Source organism: Sus scrofa, chromosome 2 (assembly GCF_054392235.1).
Source record: "Sus scrofa isolate SSC_HxYL_T2T_F1_AM1 chromosome 2, Sscrofa_HxYL_maternal_Yorkshire_Landrace_v2.0, whole genome shotgun sequence".
In the NCBI taxonomy this organism is placed as follows: domain Eukaryota; kingdom Metazoa; phylum Chordata; class Mammalia; order Artiodactyla; family Suidae; genus Sus; species Sus scrofa.
This window is the reverse complement of record NC_139384.1, coordinates 120,999,435-121,024,503: the sequence shown is the minus strand read 5'-3', so window position 1 is coordinate 121,024,503 and position 25,069 is coordinate 120,999,435. Positions and strand designations below refer to the sequence as shown.

Below are 25,069 nucleotides of genomic sequence, written 5' to 3'. Positions count from 1 at the left end.
GCAATGCATTCTTATCTCTAAAAGAAAATACTGTAGGAGTTCCCTCTGTGGTGTAGTGGGTTAATGATCTGATGTTATCTCTGGTGGTGTGAGTTCATTCCCTGGCCCAGGACAGTAGGCTAAGTACCTGGTGTTGCCATGGTTGTGGCGTAGGTCACAGCTGTGGCTATACTCAAACCCTGGCCCAGGATCTTCCTTATGTTGCACATGCAGCCAAAAGAAAAGAAAGAAAGAAAAAGAAAAAAAAGAAAAGAAATTACTGTAATAATTGCAATGAATTGAAAACATTATAATGCTATTCACCTAAGTGTACTGAAACAGTCATTTATTATGCCAAAAAAAACAATTATGATTACTCATTTTTATCCTAAATTGGCATTGGATTGTGCAATATGAGCCAAAAGAGAAAAAGGAATATTTGTAAACAATATTTAAAATGTTAAGAAATGAAATGTAATATGTATATTTTCTTCCTTATTGCTTGGGAAGTTGGTTCCCCTTAAGAGATTAATGATTTTACAAATAAGAAAACACAACCAATTTGGGAATTTAGCTTGATATAATAAAAGCTGGACAAGTGTCACAATACCTTCTGGTCTGGGAATACCCAAAATGCTGAAATTGGAAATCATGAATAAAACCACCTCTGGGGCGAAGCTCCGTCTGTTCTTTTTCATCTTATTTAGAAAAATAAAGAAAAATATCATCTTCCAGGAAAAGAGCATTCAAGTAGCCAGAAAAGAAATAACCAGACATATTCACATTACTAGCTAATCAGAGAACATTCTGAAATAAACTTTAAACTTAATCTGACCTGAATTCAAGGAATTACTCAGAAAGAATGCATTCCTTTCTGTAAGACTTTAATACTAATAATAACACATTGTACATATCGATTTCCTGCAGATATTTAAGTTTTTCAGTAATATATTTAAATATTGGAGTTCCTGTTATGGTACAGCAGAAACGAATCCGACTAGGAACCATGATGTTGCAGGTTTGATTCCTGGACTTGCTCAGTGGGTTAAGGGTCTGGCCTTGCCATGAGCTGTGGTGTAGGTTACAGATGTGGCTTGGATCAAGCATTGCTGTAGCTCTGAAGTAGGCTGTGGCTACAGCTTGGATTTGACCTCTAGCCTAGGAGCTTCCATATAATGCAGGTGTGTCCTTAAAAAGCAAAATAATAATACTAATAAATATTGTTCAAGAAGGGTATTTAGTAAAATTAGTTGGACAAGAAGTCATTTGAAATTCCTCATCTATAGAATTAGTATTTTGGCTCTGTGAATACAGCAATGCACAGTTATATTTGTTTGATTCAATTATAATAATAATTGTTTAGGAGTTCCCATTGTGGGTCAGCAGGTTAAAAACCCAGCAAAGTGTCTTTAAGGATGCAGGTTCAATCCCTGGCCTTGCTCATTAGGTTAAGGATCAGGCATTGCCGGGAGCTGTGGTGAAGATCACAGATGCAGCTCTGATACCACATTGCTGTGGCTGTGTCATAAGTCGCAGATGCAGGTCCAATCCAGTTGTGCTGTGGCTGTGGTTTATGCTGGCAGCTGCAGCTCTGATTTGACCCCTGGCTTGGAAACTGCATATGCCACAGGTGTGCCCCCCTCTCAAAAAAGTAATAGTAATTGTGTAAATTAATTTATTAAATATCTACTAGAAGAGGCATAGTATTAAACACTCTACTTGTGTTGTTTCCTTTGTTTGTGTTAACAGTCTAATAAGTATGTACACTACTTTGTCTTATGTACAATTTTAATCGGTAACACTTGTTTTCATCTTTTCCAACACCTTCACTGTCTAATATAAAATCCTCACTTTGCCTATATCTACCAAATATCAAATCAGGAGATTTCATTCTCACAATCAAAATCAAATGTAGAAACTCATTTGCAAAAAAAAAAAAGTATAGTCTCAGTGATATAGGCAGCAACATAGACTGAGATAGATGCTATGTGCCAAGAGATCATTTCTAAAGTAATCATTCGTCCTTGTGCTTAGTGAGCAACTGGATAAACAGATCTGAAACCTGTGTATAAAAGTTTCAGAATGCATACACTTTGTAAGATGGATGAGAAAAGATGAACCATTGTGCTGAATTGTTATACACCTAACTCAACTCTTTAGACTAAGGATTTTAGGCTAAACTTCAAAAAGAAAAAAAGCGGGGTGGGGATCTTCCTGGATACAAAGCCAAGTATTTGATTCCTTCAAGGGGACAGTGTTGCTATGGTGGGAACTGAAAGTTTTAATCCGAGGTCTGTGATGTGAAGTCCTGTAGGGGCTTCAGACAATCATCAAATTGTAGCGAAGCATTTCTGTGCATGCACATGTACTTTTTCTTTTGGGGAGAGAATAGCTTTAATCAGATTATTTAACACAGCAAAAAATAAAAACTGTTGTTTGGAATTTCTGCCAACTCAACACAAGACATACTGCAAATAAACTAACCTCAAATTGGGTCAGAACAGGGCCCTTCAAGTCACTGACTATGTAAGAAAGCTAACTCACTGCAGACCAACTGTAAAGCACACTTATTTTGTCAATGAGTAAAGCAACGGTGAGGTCAGGACTTTTGCATACAACATAATTTCTATCAACAGGAAATTGGATCAGCCTCACAAGATTGGATCTGAGAAGGGACTCAAGCTAATGGAGCCAATTCTGGGAATCAGGCACGACAAAGGCAATATTATGAGTCACTGAAATCTTCAGGCCTTTATGCTTCTATAAAAGTTAATTCCATTTGACTGTTTCTTAAGTCAAATGCCAACTTCATCAGTGAGAAGAGAGTCTTGATTACCTCATGTTTCCCACAAAGCAATAAGTGCTTGATACCCTCAGGTAATCCAACACGGAGTATTTGTGTTCTCTCTGGCACAAGGTCTAGGAGCCAAGAGAGCACAACCTACTTGGTAAAGTTTCTTTACCTTGGCATCAAAATTGGGGATTAATTGCAACTGTAATTATAACCACTGTGTATACACTCATACCCAGGATCATTAAAAAAATGAAAGAAAAAAAGGGAGGGGAAAGAAAATGAAGAACATTTTAGGGTCCAAAATATTTGGCAACAAAAATATGCAGGTTCCAAACTATGTGAAGCTGTATAAATATGCTGAGATTGAGTTCACTTTTAAAAATGAGTTGAATAAGAGTGAGGACAGAGAGAATGAGCTAAGGCAGAGAGATGAGAAATAGAAAAAAAATAGAGGCAATGCTCAGTAAAAGAAAACAGTTAATGGTTTACAATAATAATATATCATATTAACAGGAAGGTTTCCCAACAGAAAGACACATGAAAATGCATTTAATATTCTTTATAAGGTTAGTTGTCCTACCTCTTCCTCAAAATGCTATTGAGAAACAATCATCTGGAATATAATCAATGTAAAACAAGATATAGTGTGGGAAATTATGGCATATTATTAAAAACATGAAATTTTAATGAGAGGAGAACTAATAGTTAAATGCTGAAAGGTGATTAAGGCGACAAAATAGAGAACCCTGTGAAACATTTCTTCAGAATCAGAATAAGTGGAAAAACAAACTGTCATGGTGTATTTAATACCTGTTAGAGAGTATTTAATCACTCTAATAAAAGCACATCTTCCTGTTATTCTGGTAAGCATATTCCTTTAGAGAAGCATGACTCAGGAAGTTCCTGTGCCTTCTTGAAATGCCTTCTAGAATCATTCAATTCTCCTAACAGTGAAAAAGTAAAGTATTAATTAAAAACAAAACTAAACATTGTTTTGACCATGCATGAGACAAGTGGAAGTTCCTCGGTCAGTGGTCAGTCCTGCACCACAGCAGCTACCCAAGCCACTGCAGTGAAAACACCAGATCCTTAACCTGTTGTGCTACAAGAAAACTCCTAAAATTATTCTTAAGTAGCTTTGCCACCTGGGATGATAACACAGTGACCAACTAATATATGTATTTTGACCTGCTTAACAATAATATTTTTGTGTGAATTAATTAGTTTTCTAAGATAAACAGAATTACATGTAAGCATGGGTTGCAAAACCAAGTTTTCCTAGAGTTCAGTGAGCTCAGTAGAAGCTGATAATGAGAAGTGAGAGCCTTGTATATGTGGTAAACATACTAAAGTGCAGGAATTGGTTAATTTCAATGTATACTTTAAAGTTACTAACTTACTCTAAGTACTTAATTTTCAGGCAAATGAATCTGTCTTATTGGGACCTTAATGAAATCATTTCCTTTTTCTAGTAAATAACAGATCAGAATGTAATACTTAAATTTATCTGGAAAATATTACAGTATTGAAACAGGAAAGAAAAATAATCAAGGTCTACAAACTTACTGTATATTGATTTGCTTTAAATGACTCTTTTTCTCAAATAGTGTGGTTTATATCCTTCACCTAAGAAAAGTGCAAACCTGATGTAAATATCTACAGGTTAATTGAACTGTTGTAGGAAATCTTTGAGCCTGTTTGAGTTTGAATTTGTCATGTATGATGTATTATTTTTGCTTACTTTAGGGTAATGGGTATACTTGGCAGGAATCAGAATGACTAATGACTCACAGTATAAAGATTTTCCTAACAGAGTGGTTGTAGAGGAACACGACTGAGAAGTAAATAGTTGAGACGGAAATAAGTAAGCCTTCAGCTAAAAATGTGCATTATGCAATACCAATTCCATGAGCTGACTATAAACAGACACCAATATCAGGTTTCTAGTGCTTTCTGGCTCAGGGTTCATTTTCTGCCAAGAAATGAAATTCATTCTGAATTGTCCCCAGAAATTAATCTTCTGCTATGTGTTAAATCATATGTATGAACTAGGCACAGGAAGCTGATGCAATAGTTTGTACCTTGAAGTCAGAAAACTTACCAATGTGCATGCTTTTTATAGTCAGTTTAGCAGAGAGCAGACCTTTGGCTCCACATAAGATACACATTTAATAGCCTATCCTGAACATTATGCATTCTTTACCTCCCTTTCATCCTCTGTTCACAGTTATCATTTTCTTCATCTTATTGTTCCCATCCTCAGTATCTGTGCTACAGGTTGGGTCTCCAGCAAAGCCATCTTCACAATCATTTGTGTGGTGATCTAATCCTTTTGTTTAGAGGGCTCACAAAACTAGATCAATAGTCCATTTCTTTCTGACATGGGCATACAGCCCTACTGCCGCTTTGTTTTATATAGGGGAAATGCTATAAGTTGTTATCATTTTTCCTTTTCAAGGTAACAACTCCAAGTTTAGTGGAGATTCTTCGTATTTCTCTTTTTATAGTCTTAGTTCTAGTTTTCTTTGGGGACTTGGGAGTATTAAGGAAGCAACACTCTAGGTGCCATCCTAGCTGCTGGTCTTAAGATTTATTTTACTTCAGTTTTCACAGTGTACTCTCTTCCTGTTCTGACTCCACTTTCTGTACAAATTTTCACTCTGTCAGTGTCTCATCTCTCATCTTTCCATTAAATATATCTGTAACTCTCTCTACACTCCTGCAGTACCTCCCCCGCCACTGCCTGTGTGCACGGGCAAATGAGATCAGTGCTTAATCACCAGAGGAAGTGATTTGGGGTAAGGGTTATGATCTGGACAATCTACTAGAGAGGAATAATTTATTCTTCAAATTTTCTCCCTTCTCATTAAAAATAGCTATGGATAAATTCCTGATTTCACAAAGTTTTACTTCCATTTTTCATAAAATGACTGTCAAATGGAAGTAATTATAATATTGTATGACAGAAAGAGACATTCACTTACAGATTTTGTTATATTAACATTTGCAGAGAGCAGCAACTGAGTCTGCTTTTCATAACCAAAGATATAAAAAATTGGTAACATCTTCGTATACAGATTAGATACAGTCAAAAGATATATCTCAATTTCTTTCAGGAAAGAAGAAATACAGTAAAATGAAAATCAATAATTTTACATTTTAAAGTTCCACTCAACCATGATCTATAATTGTTAAAGCAATCGTTATCTAAAAATAGCTAATTTATTTTTAATTAGCAAGAAAATGATGATATGCCCCTCAAAATGGGTTGACCCTAAATGGTTTACATGCATGCATCTATTTAGTCTCTTTTTAACTGTAAGACAGGTAGGCTGATATTTGCTCTGCTTTGTTTACCTTGAAAGGTGAGAGATCATAAATAAAACTTTAAGAAATCCCTAAACAAACAAAGAATAAAATTCCTCTGTATAACCAGTTAAAAATAAAGAAATTGGGAGTTCCTGTTTTTGGCTTGGCAGGTTAAGAACCTGACTAGTTTCCATGAAGTTGTGGGTTAGATCCCTGACCTTGCTCAGTGGGTTAAGGTTTTGGCATTGCCACAAGCTGTGGTATAGGTTGCAGATGCAGCTCAGATCTGGTGTTGCTGTGGTATGGGCCAGTGGCTATGGCTCTGATTCCACCCTAGGCCTGGGAACATGCATATGCCATGGATACAACCCTAGAAAGACAGACAGACAGAAAGAAAAAAAGAACGAGAGAGGGAGAGAAAGAAAGAGAAGAAAGAAATCACTTATCTCTAGACCCACTGAAACATGACTATAAGCATGTGACAGAGAATCAATCAAATAGAAAACTCATAAACAGTCTGCATCTTTTTCTTTTTTAAACACCTCCATCTTTATATTTCCCCCCTAAGATTGACCTATAGCTTTTATAAGCTCATATTTTTATTTAGCTACAAAGGTTAGCAAAGGTAGTGACAAATATATATATACACACACACATATATACATACATATGTGTATGTATTTCTATATTCATACTGTATATAGTTTCTGCATTATACTGGATACAAATAGTATACACACACACGAGAGAGAGAGAGGAAAGAAAGAAAAGATAGAAAGAGAGAACCAGCTATTGGGAATAATTCTATAATAGATTAAAATAATCACTTTAAAATAATAATAAGGCATTCCCGTCATGGCTCAGCAGACACAAATCTGACTAGCACCCATGAGGACAAAGGTTTAATCCCTGGTCTTGCTCAATAGGTTAAGGATCTGGCATTGCCATGAGCTGTGGTGTAGTTCACAGATGTGACTCGGATCCCGTGTTACTGTGGCTGTGGTGTAGGCTCATAGCTGCAGCTCCAATTTGACCCCTAGCCTGGGAATTCCATATGCTGCGGGTGAGGCTCTAAAAAGACAAAAAAAAATGTTAAAATTAAAAAATAATAATAATCATATATTTAGAGTTAAAAAATTGAGATTTTTATGTCAGATATTGAATTAACAATTTTAATTATATTCTCTTTGTTATAGCCTATTGATCTCCACAATAACCAAACCTATGCAGTAGATATTATCCCCATTTCATAAAAAATGAAATTTAAGCTCAGACAGTTTCAATATCTTTTCCAAAAACACCCTTTGAGTTAGGGTCCAGGTCAGAGTTTCAATCCATGATTGCCCCACAGAAGCACTTGTTCTAATCCTGTCTCTTATTCCACTTGGGAGGTTTCATTTTTTGAGATCTGTTCAAGAGCATGTACTAATGTTTACAAGACATACTTGCAACATCATGAAAAGTGTATTCATGTAAAAATAATGTTTATGTTCTATATTTTTACAAGTAAGACCTGAGGGTTGTAGAATTAAAAAAAAAAAAAAAAAAAACAATAAAACAAAGAGCACTTTACCTGACTTGGTAATGGAACGCCAACACAGCGTGTCTACTGCAGTTATTTCTTCATCACCTTTTACTGATTCTGCAGGATTTCTTCTTCAAATCCCATGTTCATGTGAACTCTGCTGTGCAGAGCCCATGTCAAAATGTTGGTGATTTAGCTGTCCACTCTACTGAATTGGGTCTGAATTATCCCCTAATCCTATTGCTTGGCCCTTTGTGAGCAAGTCACAAAATTATTCTCCCAGAATAAAAATGGTTTGCTATTTTCAAGTATCTGGAAATGATTTCTGAGAAGCCAGAAACTCTTGAGTGCACTGATGGCAGTGCTCACCTTGCCTCTCCACTATCTGTAGCAGATTTGATATCCAAACATATTAGATCCTTTCCCATCCATTTCCTTCTCACCCAGGTCTTCTTGCATCACTGGAAGTTAGAATCTTTTGAATGATTGTGGCATGAAATATGCTGAGGAGAAGGGAGGTAAAATTAAATAAGATTGAATAGTCAGAATATTTTTTAATCTTTGTGTATTTGTCCTTAAGTATGGGCAGATAGGAGACAGAGGTATCTTTCAATAACTTGTTAAGGTCCCTATTCTCTGATAATCTGTGTCAACATTTTTCCTATCTTCTTCCTAAATGACGGTGTAGATCTCAATAAATGTTAACTAACTAATGATACATAGTTAGGTGGGATAATTTATCAGACTTATCATAATTAGAAATAATTATTTGCAGAAATTGACAAACGTAATTGTTGTCTCCATGGTGTCTATAAACACATCTTTCCTGTCAGGATGAGAAAGCATAAGTACCACAATTAGGAGAACTTCTAGTGTATTTATTTTATCAATTATTTCCTAATATATTATTATTTCACCAAAAGGAAGAATCTATATTTTTTAATTTGTCTATATGTAAAATGCAGTATCTATTGAATCTCTGAATAATTAAATAAATCTATCAATTATGTGCCTCAGGGATTTTGTAAGGATTGTAATTTATAAATGTAATTAATAAAGAAGTTACTAAGACTCCACTGAATTTACAAAATGCACTATAGGGCATTTGCTAAACCCATTCAGAGTGGAACTATAAATAATTTAAAGTGCTGCACTTGTCAGAGTAAATGAACAAAATCTATTTTGATGTAATGGTCTTGTTTACTTACTAATTTGATGGAGCTACTATTTCCCCATAGATTTCCTATCAAGGAAAATGAAGGTGTATCTATATATTTGAGGTATATGTAAAACATAAGTTATTTATACCACATCATGGAAAGATGTCTCAGTAAACTACATCTCTTCTGTAGATAAGCCATATAACATTGAAATAATTCATGGTCAGTGGGAGTGGCAAGCAGGGGTTATTTGGTTTGATAATAAAGATTATTTTTGAGAATTGAGTCTAAAACATGTTTAATTTTTTAACCTAATTCACTTTTATCCTCTTTATAATATTTACGCCTCAAATTGTTAAAAAAGAAAAATTTGTTAAATCAATATTTGTTAGCCAGTAAAATTATTTTTTTTTCATATGTTACTAATTAGCATGTGGTATCCTATTACAATACTCTTTCAAGGGAAAATCTGATGCTTCTGTGAAATATGATCATACAGCCTTCCTGTGCAGATTATCTCTAGGCTAAAAATCTTTAATTGCTTACTCCCTAGTTTACTAGGTTGAAAATGCTAAGGTGCCTTCTGGACCTGGTCCATTTTCTTACCTCTTACATGCGGAAAAGCTGCTTTCAGAAATGCAAGAAAATGAATTATGGATTCATCACATATGCTGTACATTGGGGTGAACTGCATGTATTCAAATTCTTCCAGCCATACAAAGCTTTTCAAAGCTTCCTTGTCTTTCCAATCAGATATTTTGCTGTTTGACATTGCTGATTCTTACAGCCCCATATAAATTACTTCATTTACTAACATCTGAGGATATAAAACTCCCTGGAAATCTACTTCCAATTTTCATAAGGTTGAGATTCCCTTATACCTACACAGACACACTGGCACACACAGGCAAGTATAATCATGATTCAAAAAAGTAGTTGTGATTATTTAAATGACAAAATCAACCAATAGAAAAGCTATAAAAAATTAACCTCTGGGAGAAGAAGGAAGGGGGAAAGAGAATGAATTTTACAGGTCTACGTGTGTGATATCCGGAGCCTCACAGAAGGGATATTCATCTGACATTCTCTGTAAGTTTATACCTTACAACAGTATCAGGGGTACAGTTAAGTGCCACCAGATGAAAACCATGGAATACTAAAGAGTTATCTTTTGGTCTTGGATCTGAGAGTCACAATCAATGGAAATAGATTCTGCTTTCATCATCTCTGCAGTTCTATAAACTTTAATTCTTACTTTTGAAAAATTTGTAGGCTTTAGATAAAAGATGATTATACCCATATTAAGATATAATTATGAAAGAATATAAGTATTTTGATAGATATGTCAAACTATAGCAATATATAGGTTGATCCGCAAGTATAAGTAATTTTTAAAAATAACCCAAGAAAAGTTAAAACAATCTCAGATTTAGTTAGAACTATACACAGGTATACATAATCTATCAAAAAACTTAATTGTATTTATTGTTGCTCCATGACCTGAGTAAAATTTTTGTCATATGACTTAAAATGTAACATCAAGAAATAATCATGTTTTCTTGCTTTTGGTAATAGGCAACTGTGAAAAGTTAAAACGTAAGCAAATATATATAACAGATATACATTACTGAAAAGAAACAAAGTGATATGAGGTTGAAGAACTATTTCTATCTAATATTTTATATTATCTCAAAAATATAAAATTTTAATATGTGAGATTGACTTTATTTCAGAGTACGTATAACAAATGCTACATACCAATATCATGTGTAATTGAAAAGTATGTCTTTGTGTCCATACATTAATTATTAGACAGAAGTTATCTATCACTTAATGGCCTTGTCACATGCATCAAAAAATAATTGAAAATATACACATTGTTTTATGTCACATAGACCAAAATTAAACCCTAGTTTATCACCCAGTTTAATTTTATAATGTTAATTTGAAAATTTTTCATTATGTTTAATTTTGTAAACAGATTTTTTAATCATATGAAGGGATAACATAGGATTCTTACTTTTTCCTCTAACTGCTCATTCTGTTACCTCTTTTTATCTATTTCTTTTCCCCAATCCTTGCTCCTCTTTTCACAAGTTTACCTTTCATTCCTAATAGTGGAAATAAAAGAATAAAAGATAAATCACACACACATACACATACATATATGCATATACACACATAACTAAATATATAGAGAGAAAGTTAACAGTGTTTCCATGAAAGCAAATAAAGGTTCAGGAACTAATTTAAAACATTAAAGGAAGTGGGAGGGATCGGGAGCTTGGGCTTATCAGACACAACTTAGAATAGATTTACAAGGAGATCCTGCTGAGTAGCATTGAGAACTTTGTCTAGATACTCATGTTGCAACAGAACAAAGGGTGAGGAAAAAAAAGTAATTGTAATGTATACATGTAAGGATAATTTGATCCCCTTGCTGTACAGTGGGAAAATAAAATAAAATAAAATAAAATAAAATAATAAATATATACATTCACACTTATAAAAACAAAAAAAAAACCCATTAGATAACAGTGTTAATCTTTTATTCCTGAAGAAACCTAACCTATGACACATGCACATAGCATTATTCTTATAAAAGTAGAAAATAAATTGTGACATGGTAAAAATGATCATTGTATTTTTTAGGCAAATCTTTTTCATATATAAATCTAGACGGAACTAAATTAACCATGAAGAATGTTTGTAACATTGGATAGGTGCTGAGTATCTTAGCAACAGCAGAATTCTGACACATTCTTATGTGAACATTCTAATAAACTATGTTTTGATTAATGTATTGTTATGTCCATAATATTACTATATTATTATACTTTAATCACTTCAAATGCCCCAAATTTTAGTATATATTAAAAATTATCCTAATGATATTAGTTGAGGAACATAAGTATCAGAAAAAAAGGGAAAAGTCCTTTTTTAAATTAATACCATACACACATACACACACGCTCAGGCATGCATGTTTATATATACACATATGTATGAATATTAATTTTTAATATAAAATAAAATTTTCAATATTACTAGTTTAGTAATATTTATGGCTTTCCATCTTATGAAATACATGGTATCATACAAACTCATACACAGAGGAGTTCCCATTGTGGCACAGTGGAAACAAATACGACTAGGAACCATGAGGTTGCATGTTCTATTCCTGGCCTCACTCAGTGGGTTAAAGATCTGGCATTGCCATGAGCTGTGGTGTTTATTGCAGGTGCAGCTCAGATCCTTCATTGCTGTAGCTCTGGCTTAGGCTGGAGGCTACAGATCCAATTTGACCCTTAGCCTGGAAACCTCCATATGCTGAGGGTGCAGCCCTAAAAAAGGAAAAAAAAAAAAAAAAAAGGAAAGAAACTCATACACAGAGTTTAAATATTTATCATGATACCTGGCCTTCTTTTATGTGACTCAATTATGATAAATTATGCATTATTCCAAGACTGAATAGAACTACTATTCTATTCAGTAAAAATAATAAGGGTAGATTAACTAAAGTACTGCTGTTCCTTATGTATTTATGAGTTGAAAAAATATATATTTGATTTAAAATTGATTTTTAGCACATAAAATCAGCTTGTTTTAGATGATAATTTGAATATATTTAGCTATTTATTTGGAGAAGCCTAATAATTAAGCATTGGGGTATTTAATAAATATTTTTTATTATATTTATAAAATATAAATACCCCACCTTCAGAGACTGCCTTTCTGAGCACCTTACATTTAAATAGGGCCATGCAACCAGTTCTGGACCAAGAGTTGTAGATAGTAGTTGTGTTATTTGTAGGCCTACAGTTTTGTTGGTTTTCTTTATCATTTATTTATATATACATTTTTTTCTACTCTACAGCATGGTGGCCCAGTTACACTTACATGTACACATTCTTTTTTCTCACACTACATGTTCCATCATAAGTGACTAGACAGAGTTCCCAGTGCCACACAGGAGGATCCCATCCCTGAAGGCAACATTCTGCATCTATTTACACAAAGCACCCAGTCCCTCCCACTTCTCCCCCTGCCCACTTGGCAACCACAAGTCTATCCTCCAAGTCCATGATTTTCTTTTCTAAGGAAAGGTTAATTTGTGCCATATATTAGCTTCCAGAAATAAGTGATATCATATGGTATTTGTCTTTCTGACTTACTTCACTCAGGATGAGAGTCTCTAGTTCCTTGCATGTCGCTGCAAATGGCATTATTTTGGTTTTTTTAATGGCTGAGTTGTATTCCATTGTGTATATATACCACCTCTTCCAAATCCAATCACCTATAAGTGGACATTTGGGTTGATTCCATGTCTTGGCTATTGTGAATAGTGCTACAATGAATGTGAGGGTTCATTTGTCTTTTTTAAGGAGAGTTTTGTCCAGATATATGCCCAAGAGTGGGATTGCTGGGTCATATGGGAATTCTATGTATACATTTCTAAGGTACCTCCATACTGTTATCCACAGTTGTTGTAACAGCTTACATTCCCACCAACAGGGCAGGAGGGTTCCCTTTTCTCCACACCCCCTCCAGCATTTGTTATTTGTGGACTTATTAATGATGGCCATTTTGACTAGAGTGAGGCGGAATCTCATGGTAGTTTTGATTTGCATTTCTGTAATAATCAGGAATGTTGAGCACTGTTTCATATGCTTGTCGGCCACATGCGTATCTTCCTTGGAGAAATGTCTATTCAGGTCATTTACCCATTTTTCAATTGGTTGTTGGCTTTTTTGCTGTTGAGTTGTGTAAGTTCTTTGCATATTTTAGAGATTAGGCCCTTGTCTGTTTCATCATTTGAAAGTATTTTCCCCCATTTTGTTTTCTTTTTGGTTTCCTTTGCTGTGCAAAAGCTTGTCACTTTGATTAGGTCCCATTGGTTTATTTTTGCTTTTATTTCTGCTGTTTTGGGAGACTGACCTGAGAAAACATTTGTAAGGTTGATATCAGAGAATGTTTTGCTTAGGTTCTCTTCCAGGAGTTTGATGGTGTCTTGTCTTATGTTTAAGTCTTTCAACCCTTTTGAGTTTATTTTCATGCATGGTGTGAGGGTGTGTTCTAGTTTCATTGATTTGCATGCAGCTGTCCAGGTTTCCCAGTACCACTTGCTGAAAAGACTGTCTTTTTTCCCATTTTATGTTCTTGCCTCCTTTGTCAAAGATTAATTGACCATAGGTGTCTGGGTTTATTTCTGGGTTCTCTATTCTGTTCCATTGGTCTGTATGTCTGTTTGGGTACCAGTACCACACTGTCTTGATGACTGGGGCTTTGTAATATTGCCTGGTCTGGGAGAGTGATGCCTCCTTCTTGGTTTTTGTTCTTCAGAATTGCTTTGTGTAGGCCTACATTCTAATTGCAGTTACAACACACCCTAGAGTGCTCTATTTTTTTCTGTGGCATGATTATGGGTAATATTTGAAATGGTAGCTGTCCCATCACTTTGTTTCCCTGATCAAATATAATCATTAGAGACATCACCAATGACTCATGATGGACATATAGGTTGTGTAAGAAATAAAATATTGTCATTCTAAGGCACTGAAATTTTGGGCTTGTTATTGGTCCATCATAATATAGCCTATTCTGGTTGAAACACTTTATAAACCATTTTCTATTATATATTTTGATGCTACTGAGAATGGACACAATGAGGCAAATGGAGCAATGGATAGCATTGTACCTATGGGAGGAAAGTAGGTTTAGACAAAGATGATTAAACACAAAATCAGAAGAAAATATCTTACTGTCCTCCTCTAATATTGTTGCACTTATTCTGTAGGTCATCCAGGTTTACAAGTAAATACAATTGTGGCCTTTCCTTGCAGGTTAGGTTTAGCAGTAAGAAAAGTATTAGAGATGGTCTCATTAGTATCCAAATGCATGATCTGATCCTGGAGTGATAGAGAATCAGCAACCAAAAGCCAGTTGGCTTCAGTTACCATAATGACCTACAATATTGAAGCAGAAGCTAATTGGGCTTAATCTATAGGGACTTGTAAAGATAGATAATAAATTATGGTACCCTTAAGGGTAAGCTATACGGATAGTCAGCAAGAGTATTTATTAACACATGTAGCCAGAAATTAGAAAAATAGAAAAAAACACACAAAAAAAACAGGAGGTTGAAGGCAGTTACCAAAATAAAAAGTCACAATTACTTGCTCAGTTCCCAGACCATAAGAGATAGTCATGTCCCAAAATTGGAAAGACTGCAACACAGTGACAAGAATCCACCATAATATTTCACACAGTTGGTTTTATTGCTGGTGGTGGTAGTGGTGATGGTGGTTTGTTTCTTTTTTAATGAGCTTATACATATTTACTCAAGTGACAGAACATTGTAGAAGGAGAAGGGTGAAGACACAAATACTGCAGGAACAACTGGCCCCAGATCCTGAGTTGACATTAATACCTGGAGAACTAAAGCATCATCTTTGTACTTCTGTTAGAGAGACTTACAAGGATCAGGTGTTCAGTCAAGGCATCATAGTCTACCTAAACTAAACATACTTAGTGGAGATAATCTACAGTCAAAATAACAAACATATGCCTTTCCAATGCCTCCTGCAGATATCCTGACCCTTGTGTATGTAGTATACACCTTGGTTACTAGCACCACTATCTGCCAGTTGCCCAAACTAGGACTCTAGAGTATCATCCATAACTCCCCATTAACTCTTGCTTTCAATCAATCATTCATAGCTTTTTATTCTACTGATTTTATGTGCCTTGAACTGATCAAAACTGTATAATTGCCCATTCAGCTTCCTTCCAATTTCAGGTTTCCAAAATATAGCCCAAAGATATGATGGATAAATGTCTCTTAAATACAAATTGAGACACTTCTCTTCCTTGCCAAAAATCTTTCAGTGGCTCCAACAGCACTTAGGACAAATTCCAAACTCCTTACTTTTGTATATAAGAGCATTCATAGATTGGCCCCACCTAGCTTTTAAACTTCATCTCTCAACACACTGACTCCCTTCTAAAAATTCCAGCTCCCATCTGAAAACCTATGCTCCCACCATGTTAGAATGCTTAAGTTCTTTGACTTCTTGCTGGAAGCTTTCCATGATCCTGACAGCTAGATTAAGTGCACTCATATGTACACTCATATCATCCAGGATTTATCCTATCTAAGTCATTAGGCTTAAATGTTAGTATATTTCTTTTTCTCTCCCATTAAACTATTTGTCTAGTACCTAGTATTTTCCCAGATACACATATTTTAGATATTCAGCAGATGGTTTTTAAATGAAACAGTATTTCAAAACATTCTAAAATCCTTGAAAGAAAGATAAAGTTAACTTTTGGAGATTTATTACCTAACATTACCTCCAAAGTATGTATCACATGCAAATAAATCAGGATTCATAATTTACATGTAACTTCACTGGAAACACAGACTTAATAAAAATAATAAACTCATTTAAACCAGTAAGTGATTTTTCTTCCATCTTTACTCCAGACTGTGGAAATAAATGTTTAAGCTATAACACCTGAATGAAGTCAAGAGTGGTACAGTCCTTGACCCAAAAAAATTACCATTGTGTTTGTTTTATGTTGGATTATCAGACTTACACATAGTGTTCATATTAAGTATCAGTATTTTAGTTTGAGTCATCTCTACCAATCCACAAGATTTGAGAACTGAGAGGGGCAACTCTATCCCACAAAAGGCCCCACTACTTAATTAACTTGAGAGTAGTCATTCTAGACTCAGAACTGTGCATCTAATGACTGCTCTTTCTTAAGACATTTAGGAGACTTCTTCCCTGAGGATAATATATTTATTCTCTCTCCTATTTCCTTCAGGTACACCAAATTTTTGATTTTCCTACAGGGATGTGAACTTTTCTTGTGGGGAGGCTAGGTTGTTATCTATGCAATTCTGTCCATTTCCACAACTGAATGAGGGTGCATAGTGAGACCATTTAATTTATGAGTATGGAAGGAGAAGAGGAGAAAGAGACCATAGCCAGTTTAGGTGGGGGAAGAAACATTTTTTAAAAATCAGAACTTTCATTAGAGCATTCCTCGTGGGGTCTCTCCTAAGTGTTAATCTTGTTCATCTAAAGAGTGGAATGTATGCTGAGTGGACAGTAATTAATGTCCACCACACATAGTAAGCATAACTGGAAATTAGGGAGTCAGAGTTAGAGACTATTTCCTTTCCACTCAGTAGCTGTGAGATTTAACTTGTTCGTTTTCTTAATCTTCAGTTTCCTCATCTGTAAAGCTAGTATAATAATACCTTCTGCATCAGTTTTTTTAATTAGAAATATATATGATGATCTATGTAATGAACTTAAATTATTGTCTGACACAGCATAAAAGACAAAGAATGTAACATCCATTATGATTAATAACCTTTCCTCTCCTCTAGATACACAGAAAAACTGAGCTCTAGCCAATAGTGATTGTATTTCAGGACATCCCCCCATTAAAATATCTGTGGGTTGTCATCAATTTGTGGAAAGCTTTGTAATAGCAAAAGTCATAGTATGTCCTGGGTTCTGCTTTACCTATTGTAATCCAGCATATGTTAATAGTATTTGTGTTGCTAGTGCCATCGTTGATGCTTTTAAAAGACAGATTTGGATAAGTGTATTATTTGATGTCACAAATGTTTCATTTGATGTCATGGGTGGTGGATGATTCCCTTTTTAAATTGTATCTATATTGGTAAATGCAGGGAATTAATGTGAATGTAGAATTGGACATAAGGACAAAAAGCATCTAAGAAAAACAAAATATTTGAAAAATTTTAGGGAAGAGACGTGGAACGAATACCTCTTCCTGCAAAAACATTATTGGCAACATATAGAAAGAATAGTTTTTAAAATGTATGATATCAGAGCTCCCTTATGGCTCAGCAGGTTAAGGATCCAGCATTGTCACTGCTATAGCTCTGATTACAGCTGTGGTGCAGGTTCAATCCCTGGCCCAGAACTTCTGCATGCAGGAGGCAAGGACAAAAAAAAATTTTTTTAAGAGTAGATATAACAAAGTATTCTAGAAAATATTTAGTCAATTTGATCACTATGTGAAACAAAAATATCAGCTTGAGAACCCAAAGTAATTTTCTATTACACATTACATAAAGAATTTTATCATATTCTATTTTTTCAATAATTGACTTCATTTTTATAGTTTACACATGTAGTGACATTTTAGCAATTTTAACTCAGGTTATTCTGGAAGGTATTGGTAGGGCTACTACAACTTTACTGTTTCCTACACAAAACTATTTATCATTTGTAAACCTTTCTTTCCTAAGTTGCCTGTTCAAATTTAGTTTATGCTTGATTTATGTAAAGCATGTCTATCCTAAACCTCAAGGGGCACAGGAAACCTAAGAAGTATCTGGGTAGAAACCTGTCCAGATATTTCACTAGATTCTTCTGACATGACAAGAGATCCAAGGCAATGCTCTAAGGAGGGATAAGTGTCCTTTAGGATTTGCCACTTGGTCACTCACTGGTCCTGCCTTAAGCTTTTCTAGTACTGTTCTATTTAGAAAGGGAAAGAAGAGAACACAACGCTGTAACACTGTTGCTGCTCTGAAATCCTTGGAAGTTCAGAAAGATGGCTTTCTTTTTAATTTTTTCTTAATTTTTTTGGTCTTTTTAGGGCCACACCTCGGCATATGGAAGTTCCCAGGCTACGGGTCACTTTGGAGCTGTAGCCACAGGCCTACTATACCACAGCCACAGCAGTGAGGCAACACTGGATCCTTTATCCCACTGAGTGAAGCCAAGGATCAAGCCCACATCCTCATGAATACTAGTCAGGTTCATTATCTCTGAGCCACAACAGGAACTCCCCAGAAAGATGGCCTTCTAAAATTGATGGCATATGTACTTATCAGTGGTTAATTTGGAGAAGTAGATCAAAGTTGGCTGCTCTTTTTTCCAATATGACATAAATGTTTACTAATGCTGGAAACCTTTGGGAAGAAGCATTAAGTCCAAAACAGCAATGCAATTTCTATTAGATGCTTATAGGACACCCTGAACCTTAGGTATAAATCATTTTATACTTTTCCCATCAAGTACATGAGGAAATTACATTGGATATGCATCATTCATTTATCTTTCTCTGAGACTTTTAAGCTCTTGCATTCTCCAGAAAACCTTTTTTTTCTATTCCTCTTTCCTGTTTTATAGTATAAACACCATAGTTTTAGGCTCTATGATCCATTGAACAAGAATTGAGGAATTCAGGATTTTCAGATTAAAACACCTACAAGCAAATATTTATATTTTCTGAACTAATATTGGTAAATTTTCAGATAATAACTGTAATTATTTTAACAGAACATCTATCTCTCTACCTATCTTGTGAAAGAGGCTTTCTCCATATATAGAAAGTGAACAGAAAGGGAAAAAAATGGATGACAGGAAAAGAAAGTCCTGTACTGCCTACATATGTATTCTTTTCTCTTTGTGACCCTTAAAGTTAATTATTTCTCTCTAAATGCATTTGCAAAACCAATTTATTTGAGAAACCTTGATAAAAGACCTTACAAATGATACGTTCTGGTGGCTGACTCTAAACTTTCTACCCCTTATGCACAGTATTGATAATTTTGATGGATAAAGATGTGCTAGATAGAGGTCAAGTTTAGGTGGCTTCAAGCCTATAAAAAGAAGCCTAATTTCATTTTTGAGGAGATGGAATGGCCTGTGTGGCCTTAAAAGTCATTGCAGTTTTATATGAGGCTTGGCAAATTCCCAGCCCTCTGATAGGGACTCATGCATAGGCATAGAGTACAAAGGCCCTGTGCAGGTCACGATGAGCTCAGTATTTATGTTTTGGCACCAACAGTCCATGAAAAATAAATGACTTATCTTAGCAGGTCCTTCATATTTTTAAGAAGTCATTTTACTTCAGCTGTATTTCAGATCATGAGCTATTAAAATCTTCAGTATTCTTAAAATGTCTGCATTCAAGTTAATTTATACATCATTAATTCACTATGTCTGCCTCTTCTGTTTTAAATTACTATATGTGGATATAGATGTTTATTTCACTTGGAGGTTAGACATATTTTCCCTAGAAGTTATTCTCTGAGTAGAGCCACTCATTCCTCTTTCTCAAATAGAACTGGTTACATTTGATAGCTTTTATAAAGATTCTCAAGTCTTTCATATATCTGGAGACACCAAAACCATTTTTTTTAATTTCATGTAGTCAAATCAAAATTATAAAACTCTGCCTCTGCACATACTCTGTCAATTACGCTCTTCTTCAGTTCTTTTCCTTCCCCTCGGACACACTGCATGTACCTTTCCAAACTAAATTGATTTCATTAACTTTCAACCCCCGACCCCATAATCATACAGAGATACATAAAAAAAAAACTGCAAATATTCAGAAAGTCAGTTGCCTCTTTTGAGGCTTTCCCAGTCATTCACTTGAGATATCTATTCAATATTCAAGTGATACTTAGTGAGGAACTGCTAAAATTGAAATACTTGCTAAAAATTTAGGAGAGAGAAAACCCACATGTACAGAGAATTCACTTTGTAGCTCAACAGAAACCAACCTGACTAGTATCCATGATGAAATGGGTTCGATCCCTGGCCTCACTCAGTGAGTTAAGGATCCAGCATTGCCATGAGCTGTGGTATAGGTCACAGTTGCAGCTTGGATCCTGCATTGCTGTGGCTGTGGTGTAGGCCAGCAGCTGCAGCTCCAATTCAACCCCTAGCCTGAGAGTTTCCATATGCCACAGGTGTGGCCCTAGAAAGAAAAAAAAAAAGAAGAAAACGCAAATATGCATGGCCATTTCATTCTCTCAAGAAGCTTGCAAATGAGTAAGATGGACAAGATAAAGCTAAAAGACATAAAGAATGATAGTCATGATGTAGGAACTTAATAAATTTAAAAGTGAACATTTAGTGAGTTTCTGTTGTGGCTCAGCGGGTGATAAACCCAACTAGTATCTATAAAGATGGGGGTTTGATCCCTGGCCTCTCTTGGTAGGTTAAGGATTGGCATTGCCATGAGATGTGGTATAGGGTCACAGACATAACTCAGATCCTTCATTGCTGTGGCTATGGCATAGGCCTGTAGCTGCAGATCCAATTTGACCCCTAGCCTGGGAACTTCCATATGCTGCAGATGCAAGCCAAAAAAAAAGCTTTTGGGGAACTTTTTCGTTGTTTTATTAAGGGTTCATAGAAAATCTACTATAACGTTGCTGTACTCAGTGTTGTCTTCAAAACAACAGTGTAGATATCCCTTGGCAACTTGTTAGAAATGAGGAATCTCAGGGTCTAACCCAAACCTAGTTAATCAAAATTTGCGTTTTAATAACATGTAAATGTGCATGTAAAGCCTATGCACATTTTTTTTTTCTTTTGTCTTTTTTTGCTATTTCTTGGGCCGCTCCCGCGGCACACAGAGGTTCCCAGGCTAGGGGTCTCATCGGAGCTGCAGCCACCGGCCTACGCCAGAGCCACAGCAATGCTGGATCCGAGCAGCGTCTGCAACCTACACCACAGCTCACGGCAACGCCGGATCGTCAACCCACTGAGCAAGGGCAGGGACTGAACCTGCAACCTCATGGCTCCCAGTCGGATTCGTCAACCACTGCGCCACAATGGGAACTCCAAGCCTATGCACATTTAAGTCTGAGAGGGTCTGTGTTAGAGCTGTCAGGTTCTAAGAGGAGATCAAAAGCTTATATGAGGAAATGAAAGTATTGGAGCTGGGTCTTAAATATAGAAATAAAGAAGGTAGCAACATAATATTAAAGTCATGTCAATTGTACAAAGGAACTGTCTCATCTATAGCTTACTTCATTTGGGTGGGTTAAGAATAGGACATATGGAACTATACCAAAATGGTAAGTTTGTCCTCAATATTTGATCAAGTCAGAAAATGATACATGTGACTGAAGAAAGCTGTGGGTACTATGAAGTATGTCTTGCCTCCCTCTCAGGAAGTTAGATGCCAGAGAAAGAGAGATACTAATTAAGTATAAATAATTAATTTAATAAGAAAATAAATTTGAAAGTCTGTGTTTTGAGAGAGAGACAAGGAGTTCCTGTCGTGTTGCAGTGGTTAACGAATCCGACTAGGAACCATGAGGTTGCGGGTCCGATCCCTGGCCTTGCTCAGTGGGTTAAGGATCTGGCATTGCCTTGAGCTGTGGTGTGGGTCGCAGACGTGGCTCAGATCCCACATTGCTGTGGCTCTGGCGTAGGCTGGCAACTACAGCTCGGAATAGACCCCTAGCCTGGGAACCTCCATATGCCACGGGAGAGGCCCAAGAAATGGCAAAAAGACAAAAAGACCAAAAAAAAAAAAAAAAAGAAAGAGAGAGAGACTATCTTAGCCCATTCAGACTATCACAAACACCACAGACTGAGTAGCTTATTAACAATAGAAATTTATTTCCCACATTTCTAGAGGCCAGGAAGTCCAAGGTTGGGTCTCTGGCATGTTCACACTATGGTAAGAGTCCTCTTCCTGGTTCAGAGCCAGAGCTCTTATGCCTTTTTCTACCATGTAAGGGGCCCCTGTGTGGCCTCTTTTATTAAAACACTGATCCCATTCTTAAGGGTTCAACCCTCACAACCTAATATCTTCCCAAGGCCTCAAACTGCCAAAGCCATAATCTTAGGAGGTTGGGATTTCAACATAGCGATTTTGAGGAGACACAAACATTCAGGCTATCGCAGATCCATTCTCTCCTTGTGGTTCTAATTCTTCTATCTCAGACTGATATGAGCCAGATCCATTCTCTCCTTGTGGTCCTAATTCTTCTATCTCAGACTGGTAGTTATGGAAATCATGGATTTTATATTTTGTAAACAGTGGTCCTTAAGTTTCTTTTCATCTGCCATAATCAAGGTATAAGAATTTTATTCTTCCTCTGTAGTATTACATACTATGAATCTGGATTTTTGTCAGAAGTTTTCTTTTTGGCTACTGTACCAGAGAAAATGATGCTGCAGAAAAAGAAAAGTCTTCAATTAATATAAAAAAAATATGTCTTAGCTGCTAAAACTGTGTGAGTTGAAGGGAGCTGTGAGGATATGCTCATACCACTAATTTTGTATAAAAATTTGGATTTCTAATAAACTTCACATATTATGGTTTCCATATTCATGTGCCAGTATAATCCTCATATATATATGTGTGTGTGTGTTTATTTATAAAACAAAGACCAGCTTTTTAACTAATTTTTTTTTTTTTACTTTTCAAAGGAGAAGAAATTTTACATGTATCTTCAATAAATAAGTACTGGTCCAGGTCGTACATGAAGAAGAGTTTATGTTACTGATACAAAGTAGTTGCCAAAAGACATGCACATTTCCTTTTTTTTTTTTTTTTGGAACATTTTGTTATATGTTTCAGGTGTATGTACATTTCCCTTGTAGTCTAACAATTAGTCTAACAATTTGAGTAACTCATAATGAATAAGTCACTGTGTCTAGTAAGGTATATTTCATTCATCTGTTTGACCTAGATTTTGATCTAAAAACCACGTCTAGATATGAAATTAACAATCATATTTCCTGGCTCTACATACTCCCTTAGAAACTCTACAGAACAAGGATGAGACTAGAGAAACCGCTATCTCACTCATTTTTGAATTCTACCTAAAACATATGCTAAGCACATAAATGATCAAAATACTGGTCTAAGTAATTAATCAAAATTAATAATGCAATGGCTCTGTCCTCATGAAACTATGAATGATCAAAATATTGGTCTAAGTAGTTAATTAAAATTAATAATGCAATGGCTCTGTCCTCATGAAACAAGTTTATTCAAACAATTGTTATACGGACTACTACAAATACTTTAAGATTGAAATTGTTACTTTCCTGAGAGAAAACAAAAAATTCTTCACAGAAGTGATATTTAATGAGTATCTTGAAGGTTTAGTAAGATATCAAAAGTCATAAAAGTGTTGTTGAACCTAAGTTTATGTGCCTGATGCAGTAGTGAAGCCAAATAAACCAGAATGTTGCACTTTGGAGCAGAGAAATATATATTGCCGGGCAAGGCGAGGAGAATGGGGAACTCCTGCTCTGAGTATCAGTGTTTCTGGATGGTTTTCAGGAAAGAGTTTTTAAAGGCAAAATTAGAGCTGAGAGCTACAGGATATGTGACTTTCTTTTGGTTGGTCTGTTGTATGGTAAGAGGATGGTGTTCCAGGAATCTTGTGCTCAGCCTGAAGTTACTATCCTCTCTACCTGGATGAAGGCCTTCATAGAGGAAATCAAAGATAACAGCCCTTAAGGTCTCAGACACGGCTCAGATCCCACGTTGCTGTGGCTCTGGCGTAGGCCAGGGCTACAGCTCCAATTCGACCCCTAGCCTGGGAACCTCCGTGTGCCACATGTGTGGCCCTAAAAAGACAAAAGACAAAAAAAAAAAAAAAGATTGGATGAAACAATCTTAGTCTACCTTTCCTGAAGCTATTGAACATGTCAACATTCACCTGTCCTTTTCAACTATTAATCCCACATCTATTATAGCTTCAAAGACACTCCCATTTACCTGTGTTCCCTCCCCTTATCACTCTGCTCCTTCAAACATGTTACTCTTTCCTCATTACCATGTCCTAATCCTCTTTTTATTTACATGCCCTCCTCAAATCTGTTTTTATTTTTCCTATTTCCCAGTTTTGAAACTGAACAAGGCCTGTTGGGGCTCCTGGACACAAAAGCCTTTCTGTGGTCCCCATTTCTGATATTTAGGAAGTAGGCCTCATTCAACCTCCTTGGCCTTCCCAGAGTTCCAAAGGATGGGTTCAAGCAGTCACTAATCAGGGAAGAAAGGGAATGAGGGACAAGGGAGGGGCAGTCAAGAAGCAAGAATGTAGCCTTGGGGCAGGGTCCTGGTTTCACCTCAAGGAATAAACAAAACAATATTTTGAGCTCTTCTGCAGAACTAAAACCCCCAACAAATGGAAGATGTTAACTACTCCTTGAAGAATTCTTCATTTCTAAAGGAGGACCACCAGAACCAGTCTCCAGGCCACCAAACACCAGCTTTGAAGAAGAAAGCAAACTTTCATCTACTCTGATCCTTATCTGTGCCCCTACTTTCTACTCCAGAATCATAAGATTACCACCTATTCTCTCCCCCCAGAGGGCACAGCCTTTAGGGCATTGGCTTACTGTGGCCTCCTTTGCCTGACAAAGCAATAAATGCTATTCATTTCTCCTTCACCCAAAATTCTGTCTCTGTGTTTCTATTCAGCATCAGTGGATGCAGGCCAAATTTCATCAACCATTTCCTAAAATTATCAAGAAT

At 35.9% G+C, this 25,069-nt stretch overlaps 1 long non-coding RNA gene across 4 annotated transcripts in view; it reads left to right on the top strand.

Annotated features, from left to right (window-relative positions):
* The window catches only part of LOC110259433 (uncharacterized), a 651,590-nt gene that overhangs the window by 463,191 nt on the left and 163,330 nt on the right, over window positions 1-25,069 (top strand). The gene's annotated exons all lie outside the window — the stretch shown is intronic.